We start from the raw sequence: 14,171 nt of genomic DNA on the forward strand, positions 1-14,171 counted from the left end.
TATGAGAACATGTGTTTTATACTTTGTCTATATGCCAATAAAGGTGTTGTTGTTGACTATGAAAACATTTTTATTAGTGAATTAGCACCAAGAATAGTTTGGCAGAAATTACTAAACTGCATTCTCAAGTACTACGATTGCTAACTCCATGTTGGGACATTCATGGAGGTTTGATGTTGAAACTTGGGCAAGGTAGGATTTTGGAAGAAGAGGGACCTCAGAGGAATATAATGTCAGGGACTTCACCCTCCAAAGCAGACATTTTCACCAGTGTAACAGATGCCTGTAGTCTGGAGATTAGTTGAAATTCTGGGAGATCTCTAAGCCCTACTTGGAAGTTAAACTCCCTACCAAATACTGACTCCTTGTGGTTACAGATACATACTGTAAGCCCACACTTCTAGGACTTATTTAAACATACAGCAAAATGGAGATAGTCGAATGGGCTTCACCAGTTCAGACTTCAGTGAGGATGAAATGTACACATTCTCTATAATTAAAAAATCCACATTAGGATAAAAAAGTATAGCTTAACCTTTCATGAGCGGTGCTACGTTTCCATTTGCAGGGCATTACTGATGCAGATGAGAATTGGAAGTTATAACCCCATACCTACAATCTGAACCAATATAGTCTACCTTCCCACTACTATCTTATGCATATGTAGACTATGTATAAATCTCACATAGGTAAGATATGTGGTACTGGAAAGCTTTACACTTGAATTAACATAACGTGCATATTTAAACTTCCACTCTGCTATCTCTCATGTTGTTGCAGTAATCATCTGTTCATATTCTTGGGCAGATGGGATATGCCTCAAACAGGCAATTTCTAGCCCTTCGCAAATGGAGATTGTAAGTAGCTTACCAATTTAAGCATAAAATAAACTCTCTTAGAATTTTACTCATGTAAACCATCTAATTATAGTAATAACAATCTATAACAAGAGGCTAAGAGATGAAGTACAAGTCTTGAAGCAAGGAAATTCCAATTTGCAGCCCAGCCAAAAAATGACAGGCGTTTTACTAAATTCAGATTTTAAACCTCACGGCCTCACTGAAAGGCTGATGTTTCTACTGCCAGAGGACACCCTTTCTTCTGGAAGTCAGCCAATTTCCGAGTTTGCTCATTCCAGAAGCAATATAAAATTTCAACAAAACCAAGAGAGTCAACAAATACAAATACAAATACAATACCTTTAATGGCATATAAAAAGTGGTAAAATGCAAATTATGTTAAAACCAATTGACTAAAATTTACACAAAGGTTTCACCCTTGATCCAAGTGCCTTTGTTAAAAACCTGGCAACTGATTCAGTAGTGTGGGGATGATGGTCACTAAGCAAGTATGAAACTATTTCCTTGTCTGATCTCACTGAAAATTTCTTCAAGATGGCCTCGAGAAAAAGCAACCGATAGACTGCCAAATCTTTACAATGAAGGAGCACGTGTTCAGTTGTTTCGGGTAGGCCCGCTGCGCAGGAACAAGTCCTGTTCTCCTGTGGGATGCCATGATATCTGCCTCTTGTTTGGGCAGTCGGTAGCACATTAAGCCGAGCAAGCATAAAATATCTACGGAGATGTGGATTGATTAAATTACTCAGATATTTAGCCATAAAACCCGGCAATGGTGGTGAAATGCCATAAAATGTGGGAGAACAAGTTCTGCAGGCTCCAGCTGTGAGAAGTGAGGGTCTTTAGTGGCCAGGGATATCTATATTTTTCTTACAGCTTAAAATAGCTCATATTGGGCGTTGTTGGGCCACCACTGTTTCATCTGTTTTTTAGTCCAATCCTGGCTCAGTCATGAATATACCAAGCAAGTCACCTGATTTCCTGCTCAACTGGGACCCCCTGTCCCCCCCTTACATTAATTAGGCCAACGCCACAAGGACAGAACTGAAATGCATGTCTTAACTGTGACAGATAAAAGACATTTGTAGAGAATCGAATGTGGTACTACAGTCATATGGTGTTGAAATGAATCATGGGTGCTGAACAAAACGAAGGAAATAAGGCTGAAGCTTAGCTGAAAAGTAGGCTTCAGATAAAACTCTTGATTTATGACTCACTCAAAAGCCTACTGAGTTTTGCAAGAGGCTCTCCGTCAACATTTTGCAGCAGGCCTCACGTACCAATATTACTGGAAATTGCGTTCATAAGATTTACTTCACCGAACTGTTCCTCAGGACGCAGTCCTTCCGAGTTTTCTTCCTGTGATCTTAATATCGGCACTCAAGGAATCATGGAAATGCGGTCAATATGAAAGGCGCGAAGTAAAAAGCACCGATTTCCATAGTAATCAGCTTTCTAACACAATTTCGCGCACCAGTCAGAGACTGGTTAACAGGACAGTGTGTTGTTGTTGTTTTTTTGGGGGGGGGGATCCAACATTAATATTGAGAAGCAGTAACCCCATTTCTCATCTGTCAAGCTCATCTGATACATGAGCCCATGACAACTGCAAATATTCTTCAAGGGAGTCGGTTCTTCCACCGTGAAAAAAAAATAAAAATTAAGGAGAAACAAACTAAGAAGGAATTCCTCTTTCCCACTGCCTTCAAGGCCCCTTGGTGTCTGACAAGCCTTTCTCTGAAATTATATGTAGGAGCGGTCTTAGCTATGGAGCAACTCTCCTGCACCTCATGCCGGGGGAAGCCCCGCTAACCCAGCAATTTCCCCTGCCACTGTCTTTTCACTGTCAGCATGCTGCCACAACTCCGAGGCATTGTTCAGAAGCTGAGGGTTGGCTTGGGCTCACTTGCTTCTCCTCCGACCAATGACCACTGCTGCCAGCTGCTGCATTTGCCAGAGCACTGCTTTTGTGACTTCACATAGCCAGAGACAAACTCCCATCTGGTCACCCACATGGAAAGAAAGGCAGAAGCAAGCAAACCATGGCAGGAGATCATGACTGCACAGCCTCTCTTGCCTGTTTTCTTGATACTGATGCCACAGCTGGGCATGTGAAAGTCCCTGCCAGTGCTCCATAGCCCAGGCTGGAGGTACCTGATAAGCCTGTGCTGGCCAAAACTGGCACTTCTCCCTCACCCGTGCTATTAATCCTTTTGGACAGCCTCTGTACGGCCCTTTCCGCATGGGCCTTTTACAGCGCCCTGGGGACGGAAAAAACGCCGTACCGAGGGAGCTGTTCGCATGGGGGGAGCAGCTGCTTCACAGCCGCGCCACCCTCACTCTTCCCCAGCGGCGCGAAGCCGCCATTTTCCCACCTCGCTCCCCAGCGTGGCCGTGCAGAAGCGGCCTAAGTCTCTTGCCTTGAAAACCCTACAGGGTTGCCATAGGTCAGTTGCAACTTGACTGCAGTTTATACACACACACACACACACACACACACACACACACACACACAAACCTGTTTTTGAGTTACCCAATAAGCTATCAATCAGTTCCTGTGTTCCGTTTAAGTTATCTAAACCTCCTTATCTCCTAATGTGGCCCCCCACTGTGATAACCGTATTCATTTCTGCAAAGACTCCTGAAAATGCCACTCAATAACATTCCACAAAATGAGTAAATGTAATTGTTCATTTTTGCAAAGGGAATAGGGCTGTTGTACTGTGGAACTGTTGAGGAAGATGCTTTTATGAAAAGGGAAAAGCTGTAGTTTATGGCACTGTTATATGCTGTCCTTGTTTTCACTGCATGGTTTTAAACTTTGTAATCCAAAATTACCAAAAAAATGTAGTTATTTATTTACTTTCTTGCTGAGTCTAAAGGCAGATCACAAAATTTTACCAGTGCATTAGGAACACTATAAGGCATGTAATAAAACACTATAATGCTTCTTTGATCTAAATTTATTTTGCGTTCTTGAAAAACAAGGAAATCTCTCTCGTGGCTTTTCAAGGGAAAAAGTAACTGTTATTATCCAGACAGTTCCATTATGTAGGTAATTTGCTAAGTAAATGGTGGTGTGCCATAGAGCAGTAAGCTGTTTTTACCAACAAGGGGGGAAAAGATGTTAACATATTGTAAATGGAACTCCTTGTACTGCTTTGTAAGGCAGGTAAGGATCTGTATAATCAGTAAGCAAGAAAATGTTAACACAAGAGCTTTTTGGAACAAGTAGAGAGGAGCACCCAGTCTTAAGACTGCTAAGGCCAGGCAAATGCAGGTTATAAAGGGAGATGTATTGTTCGCTATTATTACTTTGAAAAGCGTATTCCAGACAAACCCAGGAAGCTCCCAGGAATTCTTTCTTTCTTTCTTTGACTTATTCAAAGGGTAAGGGTGTTCAATGAAGATGAATTACCTGCAAGGTCTCCAAACCTCAGAGCCACTGGGTTCCCATTTTGTTTTTACTTTCAGGACATCACTGGTTTTGACATGAAATATCTACTCCTCTCCTCAAAATTACGAACATCAATATGAAAAGTCAGCTTTTACAAACAGCTCAATCCAGATGAGGGAACTGAATCCAATTAAGGAGGTGGCGTGGTGCTGGCACAAGGGTCACCTGCGCTGGTGGAGGAAGCAAAGATGCTAGCAGCCAGCCATTCCTTAGAGACAAAAGCTGCAAGTTCAGGCTACCATAGAGTTGTGCAGGCCTCCCAATCAGATGCTGGCATGGGGGGAGGGCCAGGGCATTCCTGGGGGTGGAGCTGACATTAGTCAGCTTCCACCTAGGACAGTGGTGGAGAACCTTTGGCACTCCAGATGTTATGGACTACAATTCCCATCAGCCCCTGCCAACATGGCCAATTGGCCATGCGGGAAGGGGCTGATGGGAATTGTAGTCCATGACATCTGGAATGCCAAAGGTTCGCCACCACGGACCTAGGATTTGTGGCAACTTGCGCCATGGCTTTCTGGAGGTGGGTGGATTTTTTACCCCCCCCCCTTTTTTTGCCTCTCTGCGTTACCGGAAAGCCCTCTGGAAGCATCAGGACAGCACCGCAGAAGCCCCATCCCCGGATGCCAGGGGCTCTGGAGTGACCTCCCCATATAGCAGCTAACTTGACATAATATTCAACTATTATTTAAATCCAATTGTACACCAGACTGAAGTTTATGAAAAGAAATAAAGCAAAATTACATCCTGTTTAGAGTCGTGAGAGAATTTGAGTTCTTCTTACATTAAAAAATACAATTATTTCCCCTATAATCAGCTTCTATTTATTTGTCCCTGTGATGTTGGAAATAAGGGTACTCAACTGACAAATAACAATGCAAAATAATGCAAATACAGGCCTCTAATCAGGATATGGTTGGAAAGCACATAATAAATTAAAATCTGGGTCCGATCAGCACATGAACAGTCACATTCAAAGAAAATAACATACCTCCTTGAACTCCATAAGAAAAAAAAAAGATGGATCATAAATTTTCAAAAGTTCAAATTTCAAACTGACTCATATATATTCTACTGGGAAGTGTGCAAGATATCCCCTAGACCAGGGGTCTGCAACCTCCAGCTCTCTAGATGATCATGGGCTACAATTCCCATCAGCCCCTGCCATGGTGGCAGGGGCTGTTGGGAATTGTAGTCCATGAATATCTGGAGAGCCGCAGGTTGCAGACCCCTGCCCTAGACCAGCGGTGGCGAACCTATGGCATGGGTGCCAGAGGTGGCACTCAGAGCCCTTTCTGTGGGCACACGCAAACAGAGTCGCCCCCACCCACCCCACACACATCTAGGCTGGCCTGGACCGCTGGACTCGATTATTAGCATTAAACTTAAGACCTAGTTTTGGGGAAGCAGTGTAGGTAACCCTGTTAAGCGCTATTAAACCCCACTGATTTTCATGTGAAGAACTAAAGAGTGATCCTTTACCTGGGAGTAAGCTCGGTTGCTAGCAATGGGACTTGCTTCTGAGTAAACCCTCCTAGGGTCATGATTCACCCGTTGGAAGAGTTGCATGGTTGCTTCAAAGCAAAGCCACCAACTACCACCAAGCTTACTCCTCAGTAACACATGCCTCGGAGCCAACCGTTTTTTCCTAACTAAAACCTCAGCATTCAGGTTAAATTGCCATGTTGGCACTTTGTGATAAATAAGTGGGTTTTGGATTGCAATTTGGGCACTCGGTCTCAAAAAGGTTCGCCGTCACTGCCCTAGACCATTCCATGAAACAAGTACTATGATGCACTTTCCTCCTTTGTCTCTCATGTATTTTATTTAAACATTTACATCCTGATTTTTCCTTTCATTGTTTTTGCTAGGGATAAAATGATCTTTGCCAGACATGCCCAAACTCCTGTATATTTGGATCATATCACAAGCACCTGTTGTGAATATGACCTAAGTTATGGAAGATCAGATCAAGTGGTTGCTGAGGTGTTCATTGGAGTTTGCTGGGTAGCTGCACATCTACCACACTCAAACACAAGCTGCCATCTCCTCTACTAGATGTTCTGCCAGGACTGATGAAGCATTCCTCACTCTGGTGAGGTGCAGACTGGTGAGCCAGACAATGTTGGTCGTCAATATTTTTTAAAGAAGTGGATCAATGACAACAAAACTAGGGATGCTGAATCACAGTAGGAATTTGTGTCACAGACAGATAAGATTAATTTACAGTCTTGATATTAGTGATATGTACAGAATTTCTGGTGTGCACAATGAATTATAACTTTATCTTAACTGACGTTTATAATAACCCTCAGTGAGACAGATAGAGAATGGAGACGGGAAAAAATGGATTTTTTTTTTGCAATGTCACTTAACCATTCCTCACTAGGATTTGAACCCATGCCAGTTTAACAATTTATCTGCATGACTGGTCTTACCAACTGCTAGATGTCAAACAGGTTTGCCAAGCAAATGAATATGTTTATGACCTTTTGAACTTCACGATATTTAGGAAAGGTTTAGGAATCAGTGTGGCATACAGAATTGAGAAGGGACCAGGGAAGAAAAAAGAAAACAGAAAGTAATTGAGAGGGACCACAACTATCAGACATACCTGTTCAATTCGACAGTAACTGTTCAAGTAGTGCTGTGACTTTGGTAAGTAGGGGCTTCAGGGTTTATGTACATGTTGGTCAATGTACCTATTTCTACTGTGTGCACGGAGCATTCCCAAACATTGAAGAGAATGGGCTAGTATGCAGCTGCGTGTGTACACCCAGCTGCTGCTGCAGAACATTTGATCTTTCTTTGGGTTTAGATGACCTGTCCTACAGCAGCCTAATATCAAGACCTATTCTTCAGGAAGCTTAGGATTACATTTTTGCAGAAGGCAGGAAGCCTGACTGAGGCCATTTACACACTTGTGGTCTCCTTTGCATTGAGTGCACATCCCCTTTGGGTTTGATTCTTGGTTATGTACACGTTTTCCCCTCTTTGACAGTTACCCCCACTTTCAGATCAGTTAATCCCCATGGTTTTTGAAAGCTCTGAAACTATTACTTTTCCTCTTCCTTAACAAGGAAAGAGAAGGACAGCAACATGTGCTTAAGCTTTCTTTAAGTTTAATTTTTCTCACACCTTCCTGCCTAACCACAGCAGTTCCACCTACTCTTTGGGCCACCATTTCAAAACCATCAGAACCACCCTGAGCCTAAAAAGGGAAGGGAAGTATAAAAATCCCATAATAAACAAATAAACAAACAAATAAGGGTTTTCTTTCTTTTTTCCACGCGGAGGGTCTATAGCAGGAGTGACAGACCCAGTGAAATTGACAAGAAATAGACATGGCCTAACTAACACTACACCAAAGATGGCAGGGGGAAAAAGAAGCAGGCAAGTTCCCCAAATGGAGATTGATAAACACAACAAGAAAGCTGTGGGTGGGAAGGCAAAATGGTGGATCATCTCAGCTAGGGACACTCCGCAGGAAAAGAACCCCCCACCCCCACCCCAAAGCAGGAAAATGCTACTGTGAAGCAAACAGGCATGGTGTAAGTAGGGCATGCATGAATGACCTAAGAGTACTGATAACTTTGGGATCCAAGCCAAAAGAATGAACATCAAGTACTCAGCACCGGCACGAAGCAGCGATGTGGGTTTTCCACCTAAGAGTTTTTGCCTGAAAAACATTAAATCTAACTCTGGAACTGCCAGGGTTGCCTAATTTTTTTTATTATTGAATATGGCATCCACTGTCAAAGCATTTCTCCCCACATTTCTGACAGGAAAAGCTGCTACGGAATCTAAAGGGGAAGAGAGAAAACTTTCCTTCATTTTACCGGCCTGGTAAGATCTGATTCTGTTCAGAGTATCCTCTGTGAAAACTGTGGACTGTAACGCAGTTAAAGGATGCCACGTGCACAGTATTTATGCCTCAATCGTTTGTGCTGTTTTAAAATGTGGTATCTTTAACATATTTTAAAAGTAAAAGGCAAAAAGATTTATATGATATGAAGAGATCGTGGGCTCCAAAAGAAGTAATAATATGAACTCTTGCATCCCACAAACTTCAAAATTAAACAGAGACAGAATCAACCCATTAAAAATAAAATCTGTCATTTCATAGTGTTTGCAGACATAAGAGAAATATTTGGAAATTGCACGCACGATGGCAACATAAAGAATGCCTGGTGCCAGGGACACAAAAGAAACAGACAAGAAAATTTCACAAGAGAAACTCTTCCTTTCCAGCCACGATCCTGCTCTTTAAAAAACAAAAGCTCAAATCTTTCCAGTGTTGATCACAATGATAAATATTTATGTTGCTAGAGGAAACCAAGTTCCTTTGCCTTATAAAAAGAGAATGGGGGAACTGCCAGAATCCCAGCAGGCTTCATGTGTAGGAGTGGGGGAAACAAACCTGGTTCACCAGATTAGCGTCCACCAGCTCCTAACCCACTACACCACACTCTGAATTTACAGTAGTGCAGTCATGAGACCCATCATTTCAACAAGAAAGTGGCTAAGTGGTTGAGCATCTGCTTGTCATGCACAAGGTCCCAAGTGCAGTCCCCTGGAATCTTCAGTTAAAAAAGCCAAGTAGTAAGGGCTGTGAAAGACCTCATATCATGGGCAGCTGCTGCCAGTCAGGCCCGTTCCGTCTGAGCCTTGCAACCAGGGGCGCACCGGCAAACTTGCCGCCGGTGCACCGCCCAGGGCCATTCATACGGTGCCCTGCAAATGGCTCTGGTGCCTCAGCGGCACGTGGGGTCACATTCGCACAGGCATGCTGGCACAGATCTCTCTTACACCTTGTCTCCCGGCTGCCATTGCACTGAGAGGCCAGGGCACGAGCCCCTGTGGCCATAGCAACGCCTCCAGGGCTGGAGGCCACGAGGCGTGTTCCCTGGCCTCTCCAGAGTGGTGGCGGCAGGGGGACAAGGTAAGAGAGATCTGTGCTGCCCTGCGAAAACACTGGCATTCACCCAGTGAATACCGGCATTTTCCAAAAGACCGAAAATTGCCATTGTGGGGAGAATGCACCGCTGCCGCTGTGCTATAGCAGCCGTAGCAGTGTGAAGTTGTCCCCCACAATGGCATTTTACCGGCCCCACGCCGTTCTATCTGGCCTATGCGGAAATGGACCTCTGAAAAGACAATAGTGACTTTGATGGACCAGCGAACTGTTTCAGTGTCAGGCAACTTCCTGTGTATTCAACTTGGAAAGAATTTGACTGCTTTTAAGCATGCTGCCGATAAAATATGAAATCCTATTCTTTTGTACTCTCATAATCATTTCTCATATGCCTGTTTTTTCCAAAACTGTTTTCTTTCCAACTTTTTACTCACCTCACTATTGTGAAAGCCATATGGCAGCACTTTTAAAAAGTTTATAAAATTGGCAGGACAACTGAGGCTCAGGGAGGAGGGGCAAGAAGACGATTTCACCAAAAAGGGGTGGGGGTGATATCCTCATCTAGTTCTAGAGCCATACTTTTCCGCAGATTGTTTTTTCTTAGTTAACTTATGATAAAACAAAACCACCTCACTTCCTAGGCAGCTACATTTGGATATTCTGAATTATGTCTGCTCCTGAGACCCATTAATAGCAAAACTGCCCATGCGTGACTAGCTTGAAGGAACTACCTTGCTAGACACAATAAATGAGCCAGTTGCATCAAAACCATCAGCACACAGACGTCTGGTTTGTAGGTTAAATAAGGCGTCCAAGGAAAGTTGGGTATAATGTTACCATAGTTGTGGTCAGGAAGTATGACACAGAATAAAACGTCTCACCAAGCACTTTACGAGGTAGCTGGCCTGTGTGTGTAAAATCCATTTTTATTTGCTGCCCCATTTTCCACAAGTAGCTAAGTTTTACAGTGTTGAATGAGTGAATATTTGACGAATAGAAGCTCTCTGTTTTAACAGCACGCCTTTAGAACATGTGGTTTCCTCATTGATGAAGCTGCTGCCAATAGCTCATTCAAAGCTATTGATTCCATTTTGGTCATACTTTCCCACCATGGAGTTAACCAAAAGGTCACACATCTCTATAGACAATGGTAGGTAATGGGTTCAATGTAATATGCCAAATCAAAAATACACTGTGAGCTGGAGAACCGTGACTGTTCTGCATATTTCAGTTTAAAACAATTTGCATACTGCCTGACTTTGACAGCAACAGTGGTAGACTTGTCATTTTAACAGTATGGTTCTGCTGAAATTGCCACCTTCAATATTAACCACACTTTCAATAGTCTTGGATTCACAGTTCAGGAGGGTAGAATGAGACGTGAGAAAATTATCTGAACATTTTTTAGGGGAAACTAGATTTTCGATACCTCTGGACCAGGGGTAGGGAACCTGCGGCTCTCCAGATGTTCAGGAACTACAATTCCCATCAGCCCCTACCAGCATGGCCAATTGGCCATGCTGAGAGGCTGATGGGAATTGTAGTTCCTGAACATCTGGAGAGCCGCAGGTTCCCTACCCCTGCTCTGGACCTTTGGGAGCCATTTTTACTATGACTGAGGCCAGACAGACACTTTGAACTAGGATTCTCTTGATTTTTATAAGATCAGTAAGTTACAAAGTGGTGGCTAGTAACAGACTGCCCATGCTTTCTTTAAGGCATTAACGGTCCTATATTCAATGTACAATCTGGTTTACAATTAAAGGCTCTTCAGGTAGTAAATTTTTGAAACTGCAGTCGATTCATTTTGCACAGAAGGTTTTTTATTTCCAGGCATGCAGATATCTTTCCTCTAAGTGGTGCTTGGTGTCTTTCCCTCAACCTTCAAGGCACAATGTTTGATCATTTGCAAACTGATCTCCCATTTGGCATACCCTTTAAGATTAAGATTGAATGGAACGTGGTTGTTTGATTGTAATGGGAAGGTGTATCTGTGACAAGACAAAGGGCATCTCTCTCTCCTCAACCTACCTGTGTCAGAACATGTGAATTTTTGTAGAGAAAGATCCTTCCTCAAGATTAGACACACAAAAGCTTATATTACCCTGTTTCCCACAAAATAAGCCCTACCCCGAAAATAAGCCCTAACGCATCTCTTGGAGCAAAAATTAATAGAAGACCCTGTCTTATTTTCGGGGAAACACGATACTTATCCATTACAGCAATACAACTTTTAAAAACTAAAAGCAACTATAGCTATCCTGAAAACCTATTCTTTTCACACGGCAATGTTCTCTTGCTTTACAAAAAAACAAAGTAGTTTATTGAGAAATAGTATGCTCTCTTTTAGCAACTCTGGAATGCACATCTCTCCCTTGATTATTCTGGTTTGTAGTGGTTACAAACTGAAACCAGTTCTCCTTCAAACAGCACGATTCTTCTCCTTTCCCATTCAATGCACACAGGATTCGGTACAACAAGCAGCATGTTAGTGAGTAAGTCCTTTTTGTGTGTAATCGCCAGAAAACTGCTTCTACTGAGTGAATGAATTTAACAGTGCAAAAGTTATTTAATGCAAGGCAGGCCATATAACCAAACCAGTTAGGATGAACAAATGGGAGAAGTAAAAGAAGGGATAGGGAAAAAGCGATATATATTTGGTGCTTGGTGTTCTATTGTATTCTTACTACCTCTTATTCCTTTGCATGTTCAAAGCACTTGTTGATTTCCTCGATGGTTTTATATTTTCTAGAGGTGGTGGTTTAATAACAGGAGTTATAAGAAGGGCATCCAAGAGTGAACGACAGGTACTGTGGTCGGAGAGTCTAGTAAATATTTAGAGAGAATTTGTAAATAAACCAGTTGTCAAAATTTTTTTGAAAAGTTGACTGCAGAGATGAGAAAATGAGCTTAGCTATTAATCATGATGGTTGGATCCAACCAGCTTTTCATTTAATCTCTCCCTACTATCATGCTTGCTACACAACATTTGTGAATGCAGATTCCAAACTTCCTCAGCACACTGAAGAGCTGACTGAATCCAAGCAAGAACTGGCATAAATGCATCTAAAGATTGCACTCCTATAAGTTATTCAAATAATAATGTACAACAACATACCATGGTTCTGAAACTATGACCAACTCCTGTCATATATGAGTTTACTCAGTCCAATTTCCTGTGTTGTTGCCGCTTATCCTTTATACATATTTCTGAAAATGACTAAGACAAAATTTGTCTCATGGGGCTGTGATCTAATTTAGTATTCTCTGTGGGGGGTGGGGGTGGGTGGGTTGCGCCTTAACAAATGATGTTTCAGGATGGGTAGCCGTGTTGGTCTGTAGTAGAACAGCTACATTTGAGTTCAGTAGTATCCTAGATAGCAACAATAATTTTGGACTCTGAGCTTCTGAAAGTCACTAAGGTGCTACCGGATGTGAAATCTAGATGTTTCAGGAGCTACTGTACTGACTTGAACTTTAACCGCTAGAAAAATACACTTCCATGAAATGCATTTGTTAAAGCTAATTATTCTCATTCCCATTTATCCACAACAGAGGTTTTCCTTTATGAGATGCTTAGGGGCTCAACTAGAAATCTACCTGGAGCGTATCGCAACAGCAGCATAAACAGCAGCAGCAGCACCACTTCTGTCTTGTGCTGATGCTACCTTTGGAGATGAAGTAGACGGGATGGGTACAAATGTTGGAACACTTTCCGATGGATTTTCCCAAGGCATTGGCCTAGCACAAGAATTTTAATTCAAGCAAAAGAGAAAAGCCAAGACAATGAGAGAACAGGGAGACTTAGGAAAGAAGCATTCTTTATGCAAGGAATTTCAAACATCACGACAACTGGGCACACAGTTATAGTACTAGTTCCTGCACGGATATCTTCAAAACTTGGAAGTCTGTTCTTAATGTTCTACTTATATTGTGCCCATGCTATGTTCAGGATAGGATCTTTACATCACGACAGGCAGGCTTATTCAGAACATTCCTATTCATTCAACCAGGGTTGCTTCCAAGTCAGTGTGGTCAACATTGTAACCACAGAGCTGGCTCAGAATCGCCCATCAAACCCAGCCACAAAAGGGGAGGAGGGGTCCTAATCATGCATCTCACATCAATATGAAGCTCCTTTTGATCTTGAGCTGCTAAATAGCAGGACATTCTGATAACAGAGCACATCTGTATTTAATATATGTGGAGGAACAATAATTATTAACGGCTTGAACAAATCTAGTATGAAGTGGGAAGACATGTCCGATGGCTCTCAGTCCTCTCCAAGATTGGATTTATGGGTTCCCCCATCTGCTCTGCCATAAAAATATATTACTACATCTGAAGAGATTTTGGTCATCCAGAGAGGATCGCAATAATAGTTACAAATTTCCTTTCCATCTTCTTAAATAAGGTAGAAGACGAAGTTTTAAAGTTTGAAGCAGCATAGCTCTGTACTGTAAGGATCATGTTGAAAATGTAACACAAATATTGTCTGAAGTCATGGTCATCTCTGCTTAGCATAACAGACAGCCTCAAGTTTAATGAATAATGCGTCAAAAATTTTTTTCCAGTAGCTGCCCTTTATTAAAAAACAGTAATTGAGAAAAAAAATCAACAGAAGTTATTCTGAGAAACACCAGTAAGTAATAGGAAGTTTGTTGCATTAAGTATATTTTTAGAATGACTGGCTATCCCAGAGGAAAACAGGTGTGGCAGGATCACTATTACTAGTTAAAGTTCAGCTTCAAAAACTTCTTTCACGGCCAATGTATTTGGCTGAAAACTTATTGCCAATAAAAAAAAGGCATCCCCACTTAAACGTCTGATTTCATTACAGGGAACAGTAAATCTGAAAAGGCCATCATAAACTTGTGGAAGTTAACAGTGGACAGACTTATAACTGATCTTCCTTCCCACATGGTAGTGGCTCAAGCATAAA

The 14,171-nt window shown here is 42.2% G+C and overlaps 1 protein-coding gene across 7 annotated transcripts in view; it reads right to left on the bottom strand.

Moving 5' to 3' along the window:
* Positions 1–14,171, bottom strand: part of PDLIM5 (PDZ and LIM domain 5) — a 151,703-nt gene that overhangs the window by 39,536 nt on the left and 97,996 nt on the right. The window lies entirely within an intron of this gene.

Source organism: Sphaerodactylus townsendi, linkage group LG10 (assembly GCF_021028975.2).
Source record: "Sphaerodactylus townsendi isolate TG3544 linkage group LG10, MPM_Stown_v2.3, whole genome shotgun sequence".
In the NCBI taxonomy this organism is placed as follows: Eukaryota; Metazoa; Chordata; class Lepidosauria; order Squamata; family Sphaerodactylidae; genus Sphaerodactylus; species Sphaerodactylus townsendi.